The sequence below is a fragment of the Crinia signifera genome, chromosome 5 (assembly GCF_055691185.1).
Source record: "Crinia signifera chromosome 5, ASM5569118v1, whole genome shotgun sequence".
In the NCBI taxonomy this organism is placed as follows: Eukaryota; Metazoa; Chordata; class Amphibia; order Anura; family Myobatrachidae; genus Crinia; species Crinia signifera.
The window spans coordinates 238,373,581-238,399,060 of record NC_139221.1 but is presented as its reverse complement, the minus strand read 5'-3'; the positions used below and the strand labels follow the sequence as shown (position 1 = coordinate 238,399,060).

The window sequence follows — 25,480 nt, the reverse complement described above, 5'->3', positions numbered from 1 at the left end:
AGTTAATATTTCTATACATATTGTTTATATTACATTTAAAAAAAAAAAAAACAGATGATAAAACAAATTAAATTAAATGAAATCATGGCATCCCCTATATATTCTTATTACAAGGAGCAGAAAATTACCACATATGTTTAGGCTACAGCCTTATGAATATATATTTTTATAAGAACAGACTGGCTGATAAGTCAGACCTTGTCAAAAAGCCTCAATAGCTCAGGTCTCATAGCTCAGTGGTTAAGCTCTCGGATCTGCAATACAGCGCTCATCTCCAGCATAGGATCGAAACCTATCATCCACGTTTCCAAATTTAATTTCTTATTTATTCCATTTTTCCTTTTTTATTTTATTGAATCAATTCGTTCTAATAAACAAGATTTATTAGTTCAATAAATCTATATAAAGGAGCCACTTACACACATGATAATGTTAACATGCACCATTATAATGAGAGATTGATCAAATCACACTACTTATGATACACAGATAACCAAGATCTACGTTTATTATCCTGGATATTGAGATTATGTTTTTATTAGGATTATGAACAAAATGTCAAACCCCCTCGTGGAATGATTTACTCGGGGCTCACCTTAACCTTAGGAGGGCCACCTAAATATACTGTAAAACTTTTGATTCCAATTAAATTTCCCACATCACCCTAGGATCATATAGGTTTAACTTGCTCAGTTTTGATCGTACCTAAAACCACCCTTCTAACTCAAAAATTCAGTTCCACATTCTCATTCAGACCCTTCGGATATAAGGTCCCCAAAGCAAAGATCCAGTACGCTTCCCGCTTACAAAGAAAATTATATCTGTTGCCTCCTCTGTCCGTATCTTTGATAAACTCCATTACTTGAACCCTAATCCCCTCAAGGTTCCCAACTGGACACTGCTTGATATGTCTTGATACACTATGTGCTTTGTTCCCTTTCATGATGTTACGCCTATGCTCTAAAAAGTGGACATTGAGTGACCTAGTTGTTCTACCCACATATTGGGCCCCACAAACACATGATAATAAACATATCACAAACGTATCTTGGCATGAAGTCATTCTAGTGATATTAAAAAAAGGTACCTAAGGACGAAGAAACGACTGAAGCGGATTCTGAAATATGGGGACACGTCATACATCTCACCCTCTCACATCCTTTCTTCCCTCTATTTTTACTTTTATAGTCATTTGTTCATGTCCAGTATTGGAATTTGTATTCAAATGACTTGCGTTCAAGTAGTTCTTGATGTTATTATTCTTTTTGAAAACTACTTTAGGTTCCTCCTCCAAAATCTCAGCCAGAATCTTATCAGTTTTTAGAATGCGATAGTTCTTTTTAACAATTTTCTTTATTTCACTTGATCTAGAGTTACATTTTGAGATGTATATAGAGTTATTCTCCTTAGAATGTGTGGGAACATCAGGTTTACTTTTACAGCTCAAAAGGGATTCCCTTTCCATTAGAGACACCTCCATTAAAGCCATATTTAAAATCTGTAACGGATAGCCTTGTTCTTGAAAATAATGAGTCAGATCACTAGCCTGTTGGGAGAATTGCTCCAGGCTCGAACAATTTCTCCTCAATCTCATAAATTGGCTCTTGGGCATATTATCCAACGAAGGCCGATAGTGACAACTATTATAGTGTAAATATTGCAATCAACCTCCTTCTTAAATGTAGTTGTTTCTATTTTATTATTCACAATTCGAAGGGCACCTATAGTAACCTTATCTGGCTGAAGCGATGCTGTGCAAATGGCACAGCCAGGGATATTTCCACAATACCACCACTGTGAGGACTGAGTATTATCAAGGGGTGTGGTATAAGATACCTGAGTGAGTATACTGGCTTTTTGATCCAGTGGAGGACACATTATTCTATACCCATCAAGGGTGAGACAAGACTGTGTTTCCACTTGGGAGTATACTAAAAACTTTTTGGTGACAGGTCCCAGTACAAATATACTTATCTGGACTTAAATTACCTTCTAATAGGAAGGAGTCCCATACTGAGAGGATTGTGACTACACTCACGGACTAAATTTGTAGTAGTCAGAGATATGAGTCAATCAGGTCATTAAGATAATAATATGCAAAAAATCATTAGATAGCTTTATAAGTGATTTTAGATTGTTTGCTTTTATATGTGTAATAAATTAATTGTGCATTTTAAATATCAAGCGCTTCCTTTGTCTATATATATTGTGCAATATAGTGTTCCAGCTAACTATTTGGGAGCAGCTAGAAGTTTAAATATTTTCCAGGTGTGCTAACTCTTTAAATTCAGCATATTAACACATAAGAAATCTTTCATGAACATTTCAGATACATATAATTATTAAAAACATTAAAAAAGGGGGTATTACCTCATTAAGACTTCATAATTGATTTTTTTATGATTTTTTATGAATTGCGTCTGATTCTTTGTGTATATGTCCTTGCTCCCTGCCTGTCTCCCTGAAGCTGCTCCCCGTTGCCTTGCTGACAGGGACACGCAAGTGAGATGCCCGTGCATCCCTGTCAAATGTGCTTACGGCGGCTCCATCTGTATGTAAAGTGGACTGAACCTTGCTAAGTACTAGAAAGATATATAAAACAAAGCTGTGCGTTGACCCCTGTATTTTGCCAAAATCACCCTCATGTATTTTGGTTTCGGATCTGTAATTTATAAAAAATGTATAAAATCACATAATTTGTTTCTACAGTAATAACCTCAATATTATTACTTCCCAGGCAATGTTGACAACCTCACAATGGGCCTTATTTTGGTTCATTCTTTCTGACAAAATCCTTCTTAGATGGGCAAAACCATGTGCACTGCAGGTGGGGCAGATGTAACATGTGCAGAGAGAATTAGATTTGGGTGGGGTTTTACTTCAAAGTGAGATCTATATTGCAGTGTAAAAATAAAGCAGTCAGTATTTTCCCTGCACAGAAACAAAATTACTCACCCAAATCTAATTCTCTCTGCACATGTTACATCTGCCCCCCCTGCAGTGCACATGGTTTTGTCCATCTAAGAAGGATTTTGTCAGAAAGAATGAACCAAAATAAGGCCCAATGTGTAATATTATTTTTATCAATATTGGCGAATACTGCAGCAAACTAGATGGTTACTAAAAGACATTGAAAGCATCGGCACTAACACACATGAAACTTTGCCACACAGCAGTGGCAGAAGAGAAGTGGTGTAAGATGGAATTGTCCTGGGGCTCTCACACCCACCCATATTTTGTATATTAAATGAAACATTCACAGTTTAACAAACCAAGCATTTCAGTGATCGCTTTTGTGGCTGAAGTTTTTGGATACTTTGGGTCCCACACAAACCAATTTTTTTGTAAGGACTATCTCAAATCACTATTGAGGTGGTTGTTGATGATGGTATTAATTACATTACAATTTTTCAAATACAGTAGCTTTCATGAACTCAATGCAAATTACGTGGAGGAGATGCCTAGATGCATATGTTACCTCCACTAACTTTTGGCCACATAAATGGAGTGGACGCCTTACTGACTATTGTCAGTATTTGGGTGATAATAGTTCCACACCCAAGAGGTGGCTTTTTTGGTCTTATGCCCTGGCATCACAATGGCTTTCTTTTTAACATGGGCAAGAACTGCAACCATCAGTGGCTGACTTACAGAAACAAAATCACCATCATCCTCATCCTCCTCATTAGTGCCAGATAATAGTAGTACACAATTATCCTGTTTCACTTTCACACAAGCATCCTCAATTTCGATTATGTCCTCAACACCATCTTTAATTATACTGTTCCCCACATGCAGATAATGCAGAAATAGTGGAAGGAAGTGAAAGAGACTTTTCTATGAGGACAGGGACAGAAATGTCAGACTTGCATATAGCTGAAGTGGACACCCTTAGACTCTCCTGCACATAGTTAATGACCCACTCCCTCGTCCTCGTTCTGATGAGGGAGGTCCTTGTGAGCGATCCCCCCCACACACACACCGTCGCTCACAACTAGCTGGCATACGCACTTGCCAATGTGGACACCCTGCTGGTTCCCCGCAGCCCCAAAATTTGTGTTGGCGGGGATCGGCAAGTGTGTATGGGGCTTTAGACAACAGATGTAACTATATTCCTCCACTACAACAAAATAATAAACAATGACTTGCTAACTGCATGTACTGTAATCCAAATTGGCCAATATTAACTCTAAGCAGCGTGGAATGTATTGGTCACAGTGGGCACAGATAGGTCAGGTCAGTTCAGTCACTGGAGTGAATGGATACAGTGTAGATGAGACAGAGGTAGGTCAGGTCATCCACTGGACTGATTGGAAATAGTGGACACAGGTGGGTTAGCTCATCTAATCCGCAGCATACACTAGACATATACTGTATAGATCAGCTCAGCCAATGAAATGAATGGACATAGTGAACTGGACACAGAAGGTCAGCTCAGCCAATGAAATGAATGGACATACTGAACTGGACACAGAAGGTCAGCTCAGCTACTGGAGTGGATGCACACAGTGGATACACAGATAGGTCAGCTCAGCAGTGTGGAGTAATCCCAGATTATCTTCGCGGTCTCCTGTTAAATGATGCAGAATCAACATTATATGTAAGCACTCATTTAATATCAATCATATAGTATTCAAAACCTGTGAGAATGCAACACTATGATTATGTCGTTTTGCTTTGAATTTGAATCTGAGCAAGGTGGGACCCAACATGATGCTCAGCTTCACTTTTACTAATTAAACGACTGCTCAGTCTGGAGTACATGCAGGTTTGCATGCTAATATAAAAGGGATTCTATTTTGTTATTCATTATATGCGTATATTCAGAGTATACTGGTTATAGCAATTGCATTGCATTCTCAACCAAGTCATAATTAGGCTACAGCAGCCGAGGTTAAGTGTTATGTTTTAATTGACAAGTAAGATGCCGTTTGATTTGGCTATTCACTGTAGAGAATAATTGACTGGAATATAGTGCTATTAATATTATTTCATCTACCTCCCCATGGCAGCCAACATAGGGGTTTTCTCCCTATAGGTAGATATCTGGAAAGAAAAGACACCACCCCAATATAAGGACTGCCCCCTCTAGGCTCTGTGTCTTTTTTTCCTTTCCATAGTAGATGGTGGCTTACCCTGTGAAGAGGCTGCAGCCCTCCCCTCTGTCCAGAGCAGTAGGGGTTGCGGCGTGATGATTGCAGGACCCCCGCTGTCGAGGGCAGTTAGGAGTGTCCATGTATGCGGGCCTACTGCTGTTGAGGGCAGTTTGTAGTCCCAGGACCCGGTAACCAAGAGGTGCAGCAGCAGGCCAGGCGGCGGAGATTGGCGGCAGCATGGGAGCCGGATGCTGGGACTGGCGCTGGTGTCAGTGCAAGCACGGGCGTGTGCTAGGCCTGGCGTATGATGTCAGCACAGGTGCTGGTGGTGTCTGACATCACAACCCAGCGCCAAAGGCTCCGGGCGGTATGACGCTACAGGCGCGCCAGAACGCCGGGCATAAGAGAGAGGCACTCTCTCTGGGGAGTCTCTGGACTTGGCTCTGGAATTGGTTCTGGACTTTAGTACTGGAACGGACCGGGTAAGGCCCTAGATCAGGCTTGTCTAACCCGCGGCCCACAGGCCGCATGCGGCCCAGGTCGGCTAGTTATGCGGGCCAGTGCAATTTTTTAATTTTTTAAGAAATTCTAAACTTTCACGTTACACTGCCGGCGCTTGCGGCCAGGGCATGTCCCAACGGTGATGCCAGCGCGCTTCACCCGCCCCATCCATTATATTAGCTCCAGTTAGCGAAGTATGGGTGAGCTCGTCACAAAAGTGACACCAGCACGCCAGTGCGCCAGCTTCACCTGCCCCCGTCCATTTTAGAAGCTCCTACAGGCCACATCTTGCTGCCTGTGCAGAGTGTAGGTGAGCCGGTTGAACTGTATTGTGCTGTGGCCATCACTGTCGTGCAGCGTTCCCCCACTGTTGTGCAGGGTCGGACTGGCCCACCGGGGACCTAATGAAACACCCGGTGGGCTCCGACCTGCAATAAATTAGCTCATTTTTGCCGTGATTGATGGCGGCTTTTAACTGCTGCGAAGGCCGCCATCTCTCTGTAGGATTTATTATTCCCAGTATACATACAATGTCCGCAGCCCTGTTCCTCCTCTGTCTACTCTGCAATGTTGTGGCCCTTATACCCCATTACTGTCTTACCTTGTATATTATCATACCAGGCACACATCTACGCACAACAAGAGGCAGCATCCTTAACGGCAGTCCTCATTGCAGCATCCATAAAGGCAGACAGTCCTCATCCCAGCACCCAAACTCTCAGGTAAGACACTTTCTGGTAGTCTCCTGTCATTCTCCACCCACATAGCTCCACATTTAACCAAGATCTTCTCTCCCTCCAGGCATCCATTACTTCAGGCCTCATACCAGCATCCATCAAGGCAGACAGTCCTCATTCCAGCATCCATTAAAGCAGACAGTCTTCATTCCAGCATCCTAACTCCAGGTAAGCCACTTTCTGGTAGTCAGGAGACTAAGGCTGGGTTCACACAACAGATTTTGACACAAAATTGGCTGTGGAATTCTGCATCAAAATCCAATTGCATTCCACTTCCCATTAATTTGAAAGGGAAATCTGTAGCATAATGCACATAGTAATCACATTAATTATTAAACCAAGCTTTCTAAAAGTCCTTTTTTTAGTCTAGGGCCTAGATGCAGCGGCGCTGCAGGGGCATGGTGATTTTTTTTTGACATGATGCTTACTATGGTGTATTTCTGGCTCATAGGCAGTGTTCTGAGTGCAGATGTATAGCACTATGGCAGATGATAAAAGGCAGCAGTTGAAGTCAGGGTAAGCCGGAAAGGTTTTTTAGAGGTGTTTTTTTTAGTATTTTTTATATTTTGTTAGGTAACTTCTGATTATACTTTGCACTGCTTATATTGTCTTATATAGGTCTGAGACCAGTAAGGAGAAGGTGGAGCTAAAAGCTATACATAAGAGGCTTCATACGGCAAAGTGTACCCTCTGTGATATATTATTGCCGGAAAAATGCTCTGGATCGGTGTGTGCTAAGTGTAAGGGGTCCCAGCATATGGGGGCGTCTAAAATGACAGAACTAGTGGGCATGCCAAAAACAACCCTTGCGGACACTTTTGTGAACAAAGAAGATTTGGCAAAGATGTCTATGAAAAGAACCAGAGCTGTTCTGTCAGAGGATTCTGATGATTCTGCAGCAGGCCCAAGAGTTGGGACCGATGAAAAAGCGGACGAGGGTGAAGTATTTCAGGAAAGAGCTGAGGTTGACTTTAATCCAGACCTGCTTAATAACCTACTTACACTGATGAATAAGTCTCTAAATATTGAGGACCCTCAGGAGGAGGGAAAATTGCAGGACTTGTTATTTAAAGATAAAAAGAACAAGGCTAAAGTTTTTCCTTTATCAAAAATGCTCAAGAATTTAGTTGAGGAAGAATGGTCGCATCCAGATAAGAAGGTGGCCGTACCGCTATGAGTAGCTAAAATGTACCCGTTTCATTCGGAGCAAGTGCGGGTGTAGGAGGAAGCCCCCAAAGTAGATGCGGCGGTGGCCAGGATATCTAGGAAGACGACGCTCCCCCTAGAGGATGCTAAAATCTTCAAAGACTCTATTAAGAGAAAAATGGAAGTTAATCTGCGGAAGCAACAAAGGTATCGTCTGCCATCGCAGTAACTTCTGGAGTTTTGAGGTCATGGTGTCAGGACCTAGAATCCAACCTTCTAGACCGTGTAAAAAGGTCTGAGCTTATAAAGATTGTACAAAACGTACAAGTTGCTGTGGAGTTTATCTGCAATGCTTCACTTGATGCAGTGCACCTGGCAGCCAGGGCTAATGCTATGGCAGCCGCTATCAGAAGGGCCTTATGGCTCAGGCCTTGGGCAGTGGACACGCAGTCAAAAAATAAACTTATTTCCCTACCCTTCCAAGGGAAATACCTTTTTGGCCAGCAGTTGGATGATATTATTACCAAAATGTCTGGTGGGAAGTCGGTATTGCTTCCACAAGATAAAGGCCCTAGGCAGTTTAGCAGATCTCAGCGTTACCAGCCTGCTGACTTTAAAGACGCAAGGGCCTATCGGCCAGGCAGGAGTTTTAGAAGGCCTTGGTTTGGAAACCGAAGTTCCTTTTGTGGACAAAAAAGGCAAGGAGGGAAGGTTCTCCTTCCGTCAGGGGTCACAATGACGCCAAAGGGTTGGAGGCAGGCTGCTGAATTTCAGGCAGGCCTAGTTTCAATCTACCGAGGAAAAATGGGTCCAAGAAGTAGTGTCCTCGGTCTTTATAAATTGAATTTATAAAGAGACCTGGGAATTGGGTAGAAGAGTCACCAATTCCAGTATGTCAGGAAGAGAGAAGAGCCTTAATCGACAGCCTTCAGATTATGATAAACCAAGGTGTAGTAGTGGTGGTCCCAAAGGAACAGGAAAACCTGGGGTTGTACTCAAGGTTTTTTGTAGTCAGGAGGCTACAGGAGGATTCAAAACTATCCTGGATCTAAGGAGGATGAATTCTTATGTACAGATACAGAAGTTCAAGATGGAGTCGATCAGGTCGATCCTCCCAGATATCAAAAGAGGCACTTTCCTAACGACCAAAGATTTAAAATATGCCTATCTGCATATCCCTATATTCCAAGGGCATCAGCTATATCTCAGATTCCGCATAAACAGAACCTCTTACTAATTCCCCTCCCTGCCATTCGGACTGTCCACATCACCAAGTACATTCACAAAAGTCCTGGTAGTAGTAATAGTCAATCTCAGGAAAAAAAAGCATATCAATTTGGCCATACCTGGACGATCTGCTTATTATGGCACAGATGGAGACTCTGGCACGAGATCACACTAGATTACTTAGGTCATCATGGTTGGCTAATAAATATAAGAAAAACAGGTACTTGTTTCCTAGCACGGTGCCCACGATATTCAGTCGTATGGTATTGTATGCATTGGATCGCATCGCATGCCATATGCCCGCATGCAATGCGATGCAATGCGATTTAAAATGGTATAAGCACCCTAATGTTTTTTTTCAATGGTAAATGGCCCCCTATACGATTTTTAATTGTATAAGCACCCTAATGGGTGCTTACAATGTTAAATCCACCCCCACGCCACCCCCACTATCAACGCCAACCCGAAGCGTGGCGAGAGGCGGCGGTACGCGTCCTCCAACCTTTTCATACCCCCACTATCCACGTCAGCGTGGAGTTGATTATATATAGTGTGGCGAGCGCAGCGAGCCACCGAGCCCGAGGGGACGCGTATTACTTTACATGTATTCCGCGTCCGCTGGCCATGCTTTGGGCTCGGTGGCTCGCTGCGCTCGCAACACTATAAAGAATCAACTCCACGCCGACGTGGATAGTGGGGGTATGGAAAAGGTCGGAGGACACGTACCGCCGCCCCTCGCGGGCTCACTGCGCTTTCCACGCTTCGGGTTGGCGTTGATAGTACGGGTGGAGTGGGAACCTTAATATGGTGCTTAACGTTTTGACGGAAGCTCCTTTTGAACCACTGGAGGAGGTACCTATTATATGGCTTACGACCAAGGTGGCATTTATAGTAGCTATCACCTCAGCGAGAAGAGTGTCAGAGCTGCAGGCACTTTGGGCTAAAGAGCCGTTTCTCAGCTTTTTCCAAGACAAGGTTGTAGTAAGAACAAATACCCACTTTTTACCAAAGCTGGTTTCTAGCTTCCATAAGAACCAGGAAATAGTGCTGCCATCCTTCTGTGCTAACCCAGTTAACTAAAAGGAGGCCAGGCTTCACAATCTGGACGTAATGAGAGCCCTTAAAATGTATCTACAAAGAGTAGCGGAGAACCAAAAGGCTGTTCCTAGTAACGATCCCAGCAGCAGGGAACTGCAGGATTGTCTGCAGCAAGACTTTTCCTCCACATGAACTCCTGCAGGTAACTGTTCAAATGCTGCCTTGCAGTGCCTCGATGTTGCTTGTTCCTCCACTTGGCGGCCCCCGCACATCTTTCTATATTCTGGTTGTGTACCCCAGAAACAGGGTCAGCAAAATTATATTTGTGGTTGACCCTGCTGTGCTCATATCCGGCCGCTTGTAATTCTTTAGTCTTATAGGCCCTCCAGCAGTCACTATAAATTATAGATCCTGGGGCAACATGCGCTGTAATAGCAGCCATAAGTGTTGTGGCATCCCCCCCGTCTCCCTGCAGATGCCACCAAACACCCACTGCTGTGACAACATCCTCCCCATGGAATACTTGCGCTTGGAGAACAGGGTCTCGTCGACCTACACCACAAGTCCCAGTCCTCCGATTTGTGTCTGGGGCTGGGAAAGCAGATCATAGGTGCAAGCCTCCCTCATCAGTGCATTATACTGCACCGTCGTGGCAATGCACATCCCCAACTCCCTTTCCCAGTAGGCCACACTGGTGAGCTCATTTGCCCACAAGTACAGAAAGCGTATCAGCTTCACAAATGGTAAATGGCAACCAGGGTACCAGAGCCCTGCTCGCACCGTCACCTTTCGGCGACAGGACTTTATATGGCACCGCCACTGACCTTCTCTCACAGACAGTTTCATGGGGTGTCTATTGACGCACGTTTGTGTCACCGGCAGCAAATATTTGCTCTGCAGCAATGACAGCGCCTCCTCCTCTGATGTCGGCAGACTGAAGAGTGACATCTGCTGACCTGCAGCGATGCTGCTGTCACCAGTAAATGCAGAAACACTGGGCGCACTCTGGGTAGCATCCATCACTGACACTGTTTTACCTCAGAGTGAGGGACCAGGAACACTTACGCAACTTCTGACTGACTACACTATTTACTTAGCTTAAGTTTATTCACCAAACATAGTTACGGTAATTTATAGCCATACATCACTACTTTATGCATATACAGTACTGGTTTCTTTAAGGACCGACATCTGGTCCTTAAAGAAACCTCTGTAATATAGAGGTTTCTTTAAGGACCAGATGTCGGTGAATATGGAATGTGCATGCAGCAGTTTATTTTAAGGGTTAAACCACAGTGAATATCCCAACTTAGTAGATGGCCTGATATTAGTAAGCGTACCCCACTCACTGAGAAACGGAGTGTTTCCACACATGTAGCAGTTTCTTTGGATGTCTCATATAGTCAAAATCGAATCAGGATTGCATAGACATCGAATAAAGATTGAACATGGTTTTAGCCTTTCTATCCCAATTCGATGCGATGTGCGCTCCCGCTCAGCAGAAATCAAATAGCCAAAATAGACAGTGCAGCAATGACTATATAGAACAGATCTGTACTATATAGTCATAATTGAAAGCTTGCGTTTTGGCTTGCTGTGCGATTTGATTCCGATCGAATCAGGAACGATTAGCAAGGCTATCGCACTGTGTGTACACAGCATACATTTTCCTAATCCTTACGTAAGTAAGGTATGCATGTTGGGTGGTCTACATGTATCTACTAAAAAGTATACCATTTTTTTTATGCACCTTCACATTGAGCATCATATTGCTGATGATTTATTAAGCCTGGAGAAGATTGAACTGAATCACAAAGAAACCACTATATGAATATATCATTCCCATTTCTTGTGAGCATGGGTACACCCAATATTGTTTTAACTTCACACATAAACATACATTGATGTGCTTGTTATTACACTCATTTTGCTGAATGAGGTATGCTGTGAAATATTATCCAATAGTCTCACTCAGATGACATTCACTATCTCTGAATATAAAATATTTTACACATTGGATATTACTGTATTTTGCTTCACTTCTATATATTGGGAGCCCCATCCTTGATCTCCATCGGTCAAATCCAGCACGTGAGGGTTGGGGATTAATTTTCAACGAAAGAAACCTTTATATGTTTGAAGACATCCTAACCTACTGTGAGTTGGGTACGCCCATCATCTTTATCCATAAGTGTGCTATTCAACAATTAACTTTCACATAATATAATAATAAAAAAATGATTTTGTATAGTTTATTAAGGATTTATCACATCAAGATATTACCTTAAAGGATAAAAAAACTCTGAAAAAAGGAAGACCTTTCATAAGGAAAGTCCCCCTATATGAACTATTGCATTTTACACCTTTGAAAAGTGTTCTCCCTCATTGTGGGGTAATAAAAAAGTCGGAGGACACGTTCGGGGTGGCGTGGTTAGGGGGTGGGTGCATTAAATCTATTTTTGGGACATACAATCATATTATTGTATACCTAATGTCATGGCATCGCACACCCTATATATTTCTGAGATCCAGATTGCAAGTTTCAGGTCACATCATGTTTCAAAGGGTGCCGGATGGCTCCCCGACAGTCGGGATTCCAAAAGTCATTCCTCCGACGTCGGAATCCCAACTGCTCCCTCGTGGGGGTCCACGACCCCCATAGAGGGAGAATAAAATAGGTGGCGAACGCAGCTCGCCACCGTGCCCGCAGTGTGGGGAGCGCAGCGAGCCCGCAAGGGGTTTCATTGCGCTCCCCACGCTGTGCAGTCAGGATTCCGACGTCTGAGTAATGACTGTCAGAATCCCACTGTCGGGGTAATATAACACACCCGTTTCAAAAACTACATTGTACATATACTGTATGTTAATTGTCATGTGCACATTAAACTTCTTTAGACAATCACAGTATAATCCATTGTCACGCTGTGCAAAGACACATTAAAAATGAAAAAAGCGACCAACAGCATGCAAACAATTTGTAAACAGCAGTTTTATTTTTGACAACCCAATTCTGCCCATAGCACATTGCCGCTTATAACCTGCCATCACATCTCATCACGATCTCACACCTCCCATCCTACATTACACATTCCATCTGTACTCTATTTTTATACACCTCATCTCAGGCATCACATCAGCCTGTAACATATATCAAATTCCACCAACAGAATACAATGGCAATCACATTACAGACAGGCGTCATATCAGATTCTACAACATGGTCAGGGTCTGTGCCAATGTTAAAATGAATGCAGGGTATGTCTGTTATCAAAGTCAGACAGAATTTTTGTGACACATGCAAGCCAAAAAGATGTGCTCATCACTTGTCTACCAGGGGCAGCAGAAGAAAACAGTCCTCATTTACTGATATAAAAGCAATGAACAGAAAAGAAATCCAATATACCACTGGTAGAAAAAGTGACTCTCCTATCTTCCTTTAATCCAAAGGTTCCTCTAAGCACCCCAATGGTCCAGATTCTAAGAATGTCCATGCTTGGCCACAGGTGACTTAATTAATACCTCTATCATTTTGATGTAACCATCTGGAGACTGTAAAAACCGGACCCGGACAAGACCCCGGACCGCTGGACCGGACATCAAAATTTGAAGTCCAGGGGGATGCCTGTGACAGCTGTCACCAGGGAGAGGAGGAGGGGAGATTACAGCCTCCCCATGTGGGCCGGACCATTTGTTGCTACATGCCCAGACCATACAGGGAGGCTTTATTCTACCCCTCCTCCTCTCCCTGGTGTCACGTGAAGCCCCCCAGAGAGGACACCCCCAGGACAGGACACTCGGCCCCGGACCAGACACAAGCTTCGGACTGCAGATTTTTATGTCTGGTCCGGCGGTCCGGGGTCTTGTCTGTGTCCGGTTTTTCCCCATACCCAACCATCTGTGCTGAACCAAGGAAATACTTAAAACCTGGAACATTGGGGTACCTTGCGGACCGTGTTTGGGAACCTCTGGTTTAATTGCTCATTAATTGCAAACACTTCTTTTTTTAACTGGAAATGTGCGACAGTACTTCACAGCTTACTCATGCAATGTTACTCTAAAGCAATTACTGCTATTTCATGTAACCACTTGATTACAAGAAACACGTTACACAGCCCATCTTAATTAAGTGCAAATCAAACCTAATTTAAATATTTTCTTCCATGTTGTTTCTAAAGTTCCAGTTGTCTCCTGTCCCAGCCATCTTCCTGCCCCTGTGTACTCACATAGTGCAGTGGTGGTCGGCGGCTCCTCAGCGGGACCCGACTTCCCGTCTCCAGGGTAACGTTGTAAACAGTACACAGCGACGGCACAAAGAGGACAGTTGCCTAGTGACGGGAGGGGCGGGGCTAACAGGCGCGCACCCCGGCAGGGAATGCCTGTCATGAGTGTGTACTGTGGTGTGTGAGCGACTGCGTCTGTGACTGTGTGGAGGTGCTGCATGCTCATTTTAGCGAGTTCGCTTATAGGAAAATCACGCAACACAAACATGAATACACCACCGACGATTTTGTTTTCCTGCATTTGTTACCCTACTGAAGCTCGAAGTGTTCCATAACGATTTATGCAAACAGTTTGAATGGAGCATAATGTTTGGCTGCACTGAAGTGAAGCTACACTTTTTGGGACATTTGTTGGGGAGCAGAGGCTGGCTGGCAACTTTCAGCCTGGGGGACAACACAAGCAAACGGCCCACCCTCACCACCAGTGCTTAAAGTGGTCCTGGAGGTCCAGTGCCAAGGGGTCACATGCACATACCCTCCAACATCTGAAGGGCAGAAATCGGTACACATTCGGGAAGGGGGTGTGGCCATGTGTGAAGTAGGCGTGACCACAGTTAAAGTGGGCGTGGCCACACACCCTTTCCAAATGTGTACTGTGCATTTTTTTTTTTTTCATTCCATGCTGCTTGTCTAGCTGCCCCATTCCCGTATCCCCCGCTCACCATGCCGCCCTAACCCCGGGGAGGATTCACCTGCCCATTTCCCAGTCCTCCTTTACTCCCCAGCACCCAGACCTGGTCACCGCACATTAGGTGCGGGCCGGCCCTCACACCACACCAGGAAGCCGCTAGTACGCCAAGGTATCGAGAAACTGGCGCAGGGCACGGGCATCTCATCCAGCGTCTGTACAGACAGCGAAATCCGGAAGAGCGGGCGCAGTCATAGCCGCCTGCACAGTGCCATAGCCGCCTGCACAGACAGTGACACCCGGAAGAGCGGGCGCACAGCACCATAGCCGCCTGCACAGCACCATAGCCGCCTGCACAGACAGCGACACCCGGAAGATCGGGCGCACAGTCACAGTGTGCGAGTCATGCGAGAGGCTACTGTCTGTCACCAAGTCTCCGCACGCACAGCCGCACATAGCCTACAACTAGCCGCATCATTGGCCGCAGCACAGATCACTCTTCCCAACACAGCCCTCATTGGTCAAGTCGATTGCTCCGCTTGAAACTTGCTTCATCCTCACTCTGATTGGATGTTGATGACCGTTTCGAAAACTACAACTCCCAGAGGTACTGACTACAAAAAAAATCGGTACATTCGGTACAGTTAGATTTAGCCGGTACAGACCATTAAAAAACGGTACTGTACCGGCTAAATCGGTACAGTTGGAGGGTATGCATGCACAGTGCTCAAGCACAGACTGCACTAGAAATATTAAACATATCCAATGTGTATAACTCCCCCAGGGTCCCAGTGGTCATTGCCATGCTATTGACCGAGCTGTCAGGCGGGGTTAACAGCCCTGCACACTCTTACGTGCTTTGCTGACAGCCAGCACGGAGGCTGGAGCCCTGCTTTCTTCAGTGTCCAGCCACATGATGGTGGACGCCCAGCCAGGAGAGAGATCCGGTGGGGAGAAATGCTGGGACCCCGCGGGGGACCGACATTACCACATACATGGCAGCCGCTGATGTCACCAGCCTCCGCCCGCATTGCCGTCTCAGCCAGCCGCTGTGGGGGGGCTCAAAGGTGCACCAAGAAGCTCTTATTAATGTACTGCAGGCAGGGACAGACAGGGGCAAAGTGAACGGATGGAGACGGAACCTTTCCTCCTCCAAAATGGAACTGACGGAACGCAGTACCGCCTCGTTCTGGCTCACTTTAACCCCTGCCCATCCCCCCCCCCCCCCTCCTAATATAGAGCAAAGATGAAACAGATTCTGGTGCTGCATCTATTAGTATAGTGGTTCCCAACCCTGGTCCTCAAGTACCCCCAACAGTGCTCGAATTCAGTGATCTCCGTGGAGGGGGAGGGGCTAAAATGACGCGATTGTGACATTTTAGCTCCGCCCCCTCCTCTGAGTCCCGAGGATTGCGGCATTTTAATGCCGCGATCCGGGGGACAGCGGGGGTCCCCCCTGAATCCGGGAGGGTTGCCCATCCTTCCGGGGGGCCGGGAGGGAGCCCCGATTTTCGGGAGACTCCCGGAAATTTCGGGAGGGTCGGCAACCCTTGCTTAGTCCCAAAACTTCCTAAAAAAGATTTGCTATTACTAAATCCTGGAGTGTTGCGCCATGTCCTTTAGTCCCCAAATGGCATTATTAAACCCATATGCTGCATGATAAGGAAAAGGAGAACCAATGGAGCAGCTACAGCTTTTGTATAGGGGAGGGTGTAAAACTCCCAATATAGAGAAAACCAAGAAAATAAGGATATATACAGTGTTGAGGTTGTTCTGAAAATAATGTATACAGTTCTACCAGATGAATTAAATATGATTTATTACACGAAAAAATGAACATATAAAAGTATTAAAACATACATAAATAAAAATAAACATAAAAATAAATGGGATCGGTAAAAATTAGAATTCTCCTAAAAAAATTAATTGGTATAGTTCTTCAGTATAATTTAAAGTAGCAGAAATTAAGCAATTAGGGATACCTCAATCAGAATAGAGCATATTTATCAGACTGTGAGAAATTTGATGAAGATGCAATGAATTAATGTCCTTTTAGGCTAATACCAGATGGAAGAATGTGTAAGAGTCCCGGAATAACATTATTTTCAGATCAACCTCAGCGCTGTATATATCCCTATTTTTATATTCTGCATGAACTTGGCAAGGACACCCAGGTGGACTCATTATACATTGTGATGTGCCGAACCAATTCAGCTCTATTTAATTATATGACACCATAGACGTAGGTCGCTTATACCCCTATCCACCCTTTGATAGATCTATAGATAGATAGATTAGACACATATATATATAAATTATGCTACCTTCCTGGCTGGATGCGTCATTCCACTCTGCACTTCCTGGCTCCATTTCTGGAGGTAGGAGGGTAGGAGAGCCTGGGCAGAAAATGCACAGAGGAGGATGAGTCCGCCTCCAACTGCTTCTGTCATCGCTGAGATCCCAGCTCCCCTCTCCCCAAGGATACCTGACAGCCTCCTGACTAGCTGCTCAGGGCTGTCACCGGCAGTCTCCTCTCTACCCGGGAGCAGCAGCAGCAGCAGCTTTGTACAGGGATCTCTTTCCCCCCTTCTCTTCTGTTACAGCCATGGAAGAATAATTAGCGCCAGAGGCGGAACTAGCGAGTTGTGGGCCAAGGTGCACAAATATGCTTGCCCCCCCATACTCAAAATAGGAACAGTGTGTGCTGAAGGAGGGCGACAAAAATGTAGGGCATAGGTTTGTGGGAAAAGTGGCACATAGTAGTGTCCATTATTCACATTACACCACAAAGTAGTGCCACTTGTACACATTGCACTAGGCAGAGCCCCTCATACCTCTTTCAGATTGCATTTATAACCCGGATTATTTCAAACTGAATAACCAGGTCGTCTAACCCAGTATTTCAACCCGGGTTATAAGAAGGGTTAAAATACCGGGTCTGACCAGGGATATCGATCTGAAAGAGCACCTTAGACACACTGCACCAGGATTACACACACCCTAATGCCCATTAAACATTGTCATACACTGCAGTACACATTATGACACACACTGTAGTTCCCATTACACATTATGCCGCACATCATAATGCCTATTACATATTGCTGCACACAGTAATGCCCATTACCGCACAATCTAATGCCCATTACACATTGCTGCACACCGTATTGCCCATTACACATTATGACACACACACTATAATGCCCATTACACATTGTGACACACACTGTAATGCCCATTACACATTGTGACACACACTGTAATGCCCATTACACATAATATGACACACTAATGCCCATTACACATAATGCGACCCAATAATGTTCCTTAAACATAATTCACCCAAAGATGCCCTTTAAACAATGCCCACATTAGTGGCCCTTACAGAATTCTGATATTAGTGCCATATAAGAGGGAAGGAGAGAGCTCACCACTATGGCCCTGTGTGGTGTGTGCTCAGCTCCTATGCTGAGCGGCTCATATAATCGTCGACAGACATTTGAAATATGGCGCAGGCTAGTGAACCAATTGGAGCTCGCGGTCCGGCAGTCAATCACTAACTGAGGCTGGTGGTCCGTGAACTCTGGTAGGCTGGTGGGCAGGTGCTAATATTTCAAATGTCTGTCGGTGCTCTTTTAAGCCCCTCAGAAGCCAAGGAACTGAGCACACACCACACAGAGCCATGGCAGTGGGTGGTGAGTGGCCATGCGCTGCTCCCCCCAGGACCCAGCATCCAGGCTGCCCATGTCTCACCACATGCACCCCATACCCCTCTACCCCCAACATACCCTACTTCCCATATCTCCTTCAAACATCCCATATACCACTACCCCCAACACATCCTGCACTTCAGTTTCTGTCCCCCAATATACACCCCACAACCCTCTATCCCAGCCACAAACACCCTATTCCACCCACGTACACCCATTAATCCTCTACTCTCACTCCACACCCTGCTTTCACTGACTGTACCCAAGATACACATCCCACATGACCTCCTTTATTTTTGTTATGTTTGTAACCCTTCTGGTAGCCAGTGGCCACTGACTTACCAACACATCAGGGATCTGGGCAGATGGGGTTAAATGCAGCATGGGCAGCTGGCTCTGGTTTCCTTTCTGCATACTGTGCAGCCTGCGCGCCAGCCACTCCCAGCGCAGGCTGCAGTGCACAATCATACAGGTGAGTTTAGAAGGTACTGGCAGCCGACACAGCCCACGGCTGTCACCGGGTTGGGGGAGCAGTGCCGAATGCGGTGTACACACGGTGAGATTTGACATTAGATTTTGACTATATAGTCAAAATCGCATGCAGATCATATGCAGATCGCACAGGTTTTTTACCTTGCGATCCCGATGCACACTCCCGTGACAGCACAAATCGAAACCCAGACAGACAGTACAGCAATGACTATATAGTGCAAATCTAATGCAGATTGTATGAATTGTATGTAAAAAAAAGTACAGAGATAGCAAAGATTGCAAAGCACTCAAATCTTAACTCGAATAGCAAGGGAATCTCAGCGTGTGTACACACCATCAGATTGGATCCACAGCAGCAGAGATGCGATTTGTCACACACACTGCCACGGTGGTGCTCCATCAGCATTTCCCCCCTGCGGGTCCCCACAAAAAAAAAAAAGGACGGAAACGGTGGCAGCGGTGCAAATGGCAGCGGGCCCAATTAACTTGCTTGGGCCCCAGTGTACTCACTGCACGCCGGTAGTTCCGCCCCTGATTAGCATAATTTGTCTCCCGGCAGCCAGACACTGAAATACATACCGGCCCGGGGGGCATGTGGAACCCTGCCCCCCCGGCCCAGCCCGCCACTGTTGAGGAGTAGGGGATAGGTGCATAGACGGTTCCACCGTACTCGCCTACCTGACCCTCTCCGTGAGGGAGAAAATGCTCTGCTCCTGGGCTTCCCTGGTAATGTATGATTGCCATCACCTGTGGTGAAACACCTTTCTTATCAATTATGTAGCTCCCCACAGGTGATGGTAATCATACATTACCAGGGAAGTCCAGGAACAGAGCATTTTCTGCATCATTGAGAGGATCAGGTAGGCAAGTGTGAGCTCCACTAAACACACCCACAGGCAGAAACGTGGGGCCTGATAGTTTTGTTCGATGAGCTATGAAGTCGCAGCCCGGGCAATAATTGGAAGGCCGCACATGCGAACAGACGTCAGTGTGCATGAGCAAGCATAGGCTCTGTAAACCTATGCTTGTAAGCTGCTCGCGGTTTGATAGCGGGCGGCCATTTTGTTTTTTTCTGTGTATTCCCCACAGTGGCCCTCGTTACCTAGCAGTTGGGTGGGAGGGCCACTAACATCATCAGCAGACCCCTCTCTATGGCCTTCGCAGCACTTAGTAAGTCCTGGCTCACTCAGAACTGAGCAACCTGAGCAGGGGGAAGAAATCATTTAAAGGCGAATGATTTTTCCCCTGCTTGCAAGGCTGCAAATATGCAGAGGGATGGGGGCGTTCTTTTGGGGGGGCTGCATGTATCTACTCACAGCCCAGGGTGCAGGTCTGAATCGGGCCCATGATCCATGAAGAAAGTGATTATTTGGTTGTGGATTAGCTAGCAGACATTGACTAGGTAGACTGTCAATAGAGCAACACCAAAATATCAGCATAGACTAGGTCAACATTGACAAGAAGTCGACATTGAAAAAATTGACACATGAAGAGGCCAACATGAGTTTTTCAGCACGTGGATCCACATTTAGCATACCTTCCAGTACCATGGTTTTATGGTTTGTACCGCCCACAAAGGGCTCTGGGCCAGATGCACTAAGCTTTAAAAGTGATAAAACAGAGAATGAAAAACAGCCAGCCAATCAGCTCCTACCTGCCATGTCACAAACTGTGTTTGAAAAATGTCAGACAGGGGCTGGTTGGTTGATTATTTATCACTCTCCATTTTATCACTTGTGAAGCTTAGTGCATCTGGCCCTTTTTACTGGTTTTCAGTGTTTTCTACTGTAGCTCTATTGATTCATAAAACAGCGCCACAAGGCAACGCCCTCTCTACCAGTGACCATGCCCCTTTTGCTCATTTGAACCGGTTTTCTGTCCAGCCATGTCCATGGAGGGTATGAATTAAGCCCCTTTTAGACCTGCAGTCTGACCCCCTTTAACATCGAGCAGCAAATTATCGGCTTAAAAATGTCAACCAGATAATTTGCTGAAGTACATGGGTATTTCTTTAGTCTGAAAGAGTCTACCTGGGTTGCAAAACGCGGTTCGCTGACCCTGGTAAAAAGCAGGGTCGGCGATCTGGTATTTAAGACCGGGGTTGACCACGTTTACACTGAAAAATTGCTATGTTGAACTTTTGTCAATGGCAACGTAATGCATGTCTACCCAGGGAAGGAGACAGTGGGGTCAAGGGGGACACTTGTACCGGGCCCTGACCAGTTGAGGGGGCCCCAAGGCTTTGTAAGCATGGCTACCTAGTCACTTGTCTGGCTACCCATACTAATGACTTTAGTGACATCACGCAACGCAACAAACCACACAATGCTGTGCCCTCCCATAAGAATCAGTTTATTGCCAGATGTATCAGTACAAGATGCACAATACAAAGGAATTTGTGTATTATCTGCCCATCCCTATTACAGTATATTGCATAGTAAATATTAATTACCTGTTTATTTCTAATAATAAAAAAATACATTCAATATGCAATGTAATAAATATCTGCATTTGGTGTTGGGGGGCCCCAGAGATATCAGTGTTCAGGGCCCCAAGATTTCTGTTGCCGGCCCTGTGTCTACCTAGACATGGTCTGTGAGCCATCTGGATACCACATCTACAGTACATGGCCTCACTACAGAACTAAAAATCCCTTTTCAACCTAAATGCGGGGTTCAACCCATGTTTTTGATTTTGGGGCCACCATTATGTTCCCTGCAGTATCACCTCACTTACCTACCTAGTCATCCTCACACTGCTCCTTCTGGCTGCTGCTGACCTATTATCCAAGTCTAGGCCCGAAGGGCTCGATTCAGACCTGATCGCTGGGCTCCGAAGTTTCGGAGCCCAGCTATCAGTTAAAAACAAGCGCAATCCCCCACCCATGTGCATGGCTGCGAATGCACTTGTAGCCATGCACATGAGAGAAAAACATTGAAAACCACTCACCATCAAATGGTTTTACCCTCTGCTGGTAGCACAAGTAAGCCAGGTCTTACTTGGGGCTGTGAAGGCCATGGGGAGGAGGCCGCTGATGCCTTTAGCGGCCCTCGCTCCTAACGGCTGGGAAACGCCTGCGTTTTCTGGTGCACTCCCCGAAAATGCATGGTTACCGCCAGGGCTATTTTTCAGTAGGCTCCAGCAGGAACTGAGGCCCTTATTCTAGTTCACTCTTTCTGACAAAATATTTCTTAGATGGACAAACCATGTGCACTGCAAGTGAGGCAGGTGTAAAACCCCACCCAAATCTAATTATCTCTGCACAAGTAACACCTGCAGTGCACATGGTTTTGTCCATCTAAGAAATATTTTGTCAGAAAGAGTGAACTAGAATAAGGGCCTCAGTTCCTGCTGAAAAATAGCCCTGGTTACCGCCCCCAAATGGCCACATGGTGTCAATCACCCTATGTGCAGCCACCATCGCTGGCTTTTACACGGTCGGTTCATGCATGCACACAACGTCCACACATGTACGTTGTGCACATGCGTGAGCCAACCGTGCAAAAGCCAGCGATGTTGGCTGCACACAGGGTGATTGACACCATTCTTAGATAATCGCCCGTGTGATTGGGTCCGAATCAGGCCCTAAGTCTGGCTCCCCCCCTCACCTACCATGTACCTCGTGCTGTTCTCAGTTGTTTTCCCCACTGCCCAGTTATGAAGAATTTTGTGGCACTGTATAAATAAATATTATTGTGTATCATGGAGGCACAGGTGGTAGTACTGGTGCCGTTCAGTGCTGAGGATTTGTTGACACATGGGGCCACAGTGGGTGTGTGAGATGCCAGCTGAACTCACTTTCTAAAGGGGCAAATGGTTTTGCCTTGTAAATGATTGCCCCTGGCATCCCGTACAGAAGCCAAACTAGGCTATTACATTTGGTTCATGGGTACTTATGTATTTGCAGGGCACCCACTAAACAAATAGCTTAGTGGGGGATTCTGCGTAAGAAAATCGCATTGCAACACATCGCATGCGATCGCACGGCACATAAAATCGTATGCGATTGAATAGGGTGCGATGCCATTTAATTTAGTATACACTTGTATGAAATACAATGGGATTTAGGCACCGCCCAACTGACCACACCACCCTGAAGCGTGGCGAACACAGCGAGCCCCGCGAGGAGCGGTGGAATGCATCCTCTCGACCTTTTCATATCCCCACTATCCACGTCGGTGTGGAGTTGATTTTAAATAGTGTGTCGAGCGCAGCGAGCCATAAGCGTGGCGAGCGCACGCGGATTGCTTTACATGTATTCCGCATCCACTCGCCACACTATATAAATTCAACTCCACACCAACGTGGAAAGGTCGGGAGGACGCGTTCTGCCTGCCGCTCTGGGTGGCGTGGCTAGTGGGGGTGCCTCAATCCCATTGTATGTCATACAAGTGTATAGTACATTAAATGGCATCGCACCACCCAAGGACAGAGAGCAGTGAATAAATTACATAGGAAAATCGCATCGCAGTACGTATGCTAATTGGGCACCCTGCTAATACATAAGTACCGGTTCATGTTTTGTTTTATGATTTTGTAGGTTCTACCCATATATAAAAGTTTCATTTTTATACTATTATATGTTGTGTACTTGCAGCTACGATAAATAACAGGGCCGCAACCAGGCACATTTGGCCGGCTCCGTCTGCAGCAGAACTGAATTTATCTGACAGCAGGGCAGCCCACCGGTCTCTGCACAACTGCTTTTCCCGTGGCAAGGAGCACGTAAACCCCTTTGTGATAGAGTATGACGCCCCTGGCATCAAGCTGGAAGCCTTGGGCATTGAGCATGCAACCTCAGGAATCGAGCATGTAACTCCTGGCATTGAGGAAGAACCCCTCAGCAATTATCATGTAGTTAAGTGGCACTTATGTGCCATCATATGTAATTGGCATCACTGTGTGTTGCATATGTATAATGGGCATCACTGTGTGTGACATGTATAATGGGCATCACTGTGGGTGGTAGTATGCCACAAGCCGGCCCTGATAAATAGGGATAGTTATTGCCACAAAAAATATACAACTATAAGCAAAAATATGGAGGTCCTGATATGCCACATGGAGTAGTCTGGGGTCGATCCAAGGTAGGTAGCTCTTACAGTAGTTCAGATATATGAAGTAAGGAGCCATTATCATGTGGTGTGGGGTGCGGTGCTGATGGGCTGGGTGGCTTTAGTGCGGCATGCCCTTACATTCTATTAACACTTTTCCCTCACTAACACTATCTCTCTCTCTTTTAATTACATTTCATTTAACTCTCTCTATATATAGCTTCGGCTTCTTATCACTAATTATTAACACTTAGTATCTCACTGGCATGCCGCACTGGGCTTCCCGGCTTATGATAGTTTTTGGGGTGCCGCACCCTGCACCTAGATATAGCGCTAGGGACCCCCAATATACAGAGAAGCCTTGACGCGGCTTGGGGGCATAGCATACACCTGCGCAGGTATATGTAACCAATATCTCTGAATTTTATTATCATGTAGTGTTCAAGACTGGTTACTAACATTACTCAGTGTGCTGAGGAAAAAATGTCTTGTTTTTTTATATTAACCCCTCCCTCATGCACCTGGGTAATGTTACTGAACTAATTGAGCATCTACCACTATCTGTATGTATGTTGTTAGAGGCAGAAGGGAGCCCATATTAGGAGGAGATGTGGGTCCTGATATGCCACATGGAGTAGTCTGGGGTTGCTCCAAGGTAGGTAGCTCTTAGTATGGATATATCAAGTAAAGAGCATTATCATGTGGCTCCTTGCTGGTTAATCGTAGACCCAATTTAGGGTAACGATGGTGTGGGGTGCGGTGCCCCATGACTGGGTGGCTTCAGTGCTGCACGCCCTTACATTCTATTAACACTTTTCCCTCACTAAAACTATCTCTCTTATTTTAATTACATTAAATTTTATCTCTCTCTTTATAGCTTCCTATCACTAATTATTAACACTTCGTATCCCACTGGGCTTCCTAGCTTATGATAGTTTTTGGGGTGCCGCACCCTGCACCTAGATATAGCGCTAGGGACCCCCATTATACAGAGAAGCCTTGATGTGGCTTGGGGGCAGATCATACACCTGCGCAGGTATATGTAACCAATATCTCTGAATTATATTATCATGTAGTGTTCAAGATATGTTACTAATACCATTCAGTTTGCTGGGGGAACCAATGTCTTGCTTTACTTACTCAGTAATAACCCCTCCCTTGCATGCACCTGAATGGTATTACTGAACTAATTTGAGCATCTACCACTATCTGTATGTTTATATGGTGCTAGCAATTTTTATTTATTAAATCCTAGATCAGTAGTTCCCAAACTTTCTTGACTAGGGCGCCCTAGAATTACAGCATTTGTTCAAGGCACCCCATGATAAAAAAGTTTTGAATACATAAATAAAAAAAAATAAAGTAAATATTGCTTAACTGTCACCCTCAGATTCAGTTATATGGTGGGGAACATAGTTGTGGCTCTAATTGTCCATACATTTTTGATTAACAGCCACCAGCACTGGTTTTGCCTATCACTTTGAGCATAAATATTATTTATGGTAGTGGACCCTCAACCCGAGGTACCCTTGCAAACATCCCAAAGCACCCCACGGTGCCTTGGCACACAT

The 25,480-nt window shown here is 45.3% G+C and overlaps 1 protein-coding gene across 4 annotated transcripts in view; it reads right to left on the bottom strand.

The window, feature by feature from the left end:
- Nucleotides 1–14,058, bottom strand: part of NEK10 (NIMA related kinase 10) — a 335,666-nt gene extending 321,608 nt beyond the window's left edge. For 3 of the 4 annotated variants that reach the window (XM_083188706.1, XM_083188709.1, XM_083188710.1), the window contains exon 1: nt 13,885–13,991. The gene's annotated coding sequence lies outside the window, so the exon portion shown is untranslated. Of the gene's footprint in view, nt 1–13,884 lie in introns of all 4 variants that reach the window. The other variant, XM_083188708.1, reaches the window with a different exon arrangement.
- Between the last annotated feature and the right edge of the window lie 11,422 nt (nt 14,059–25,480).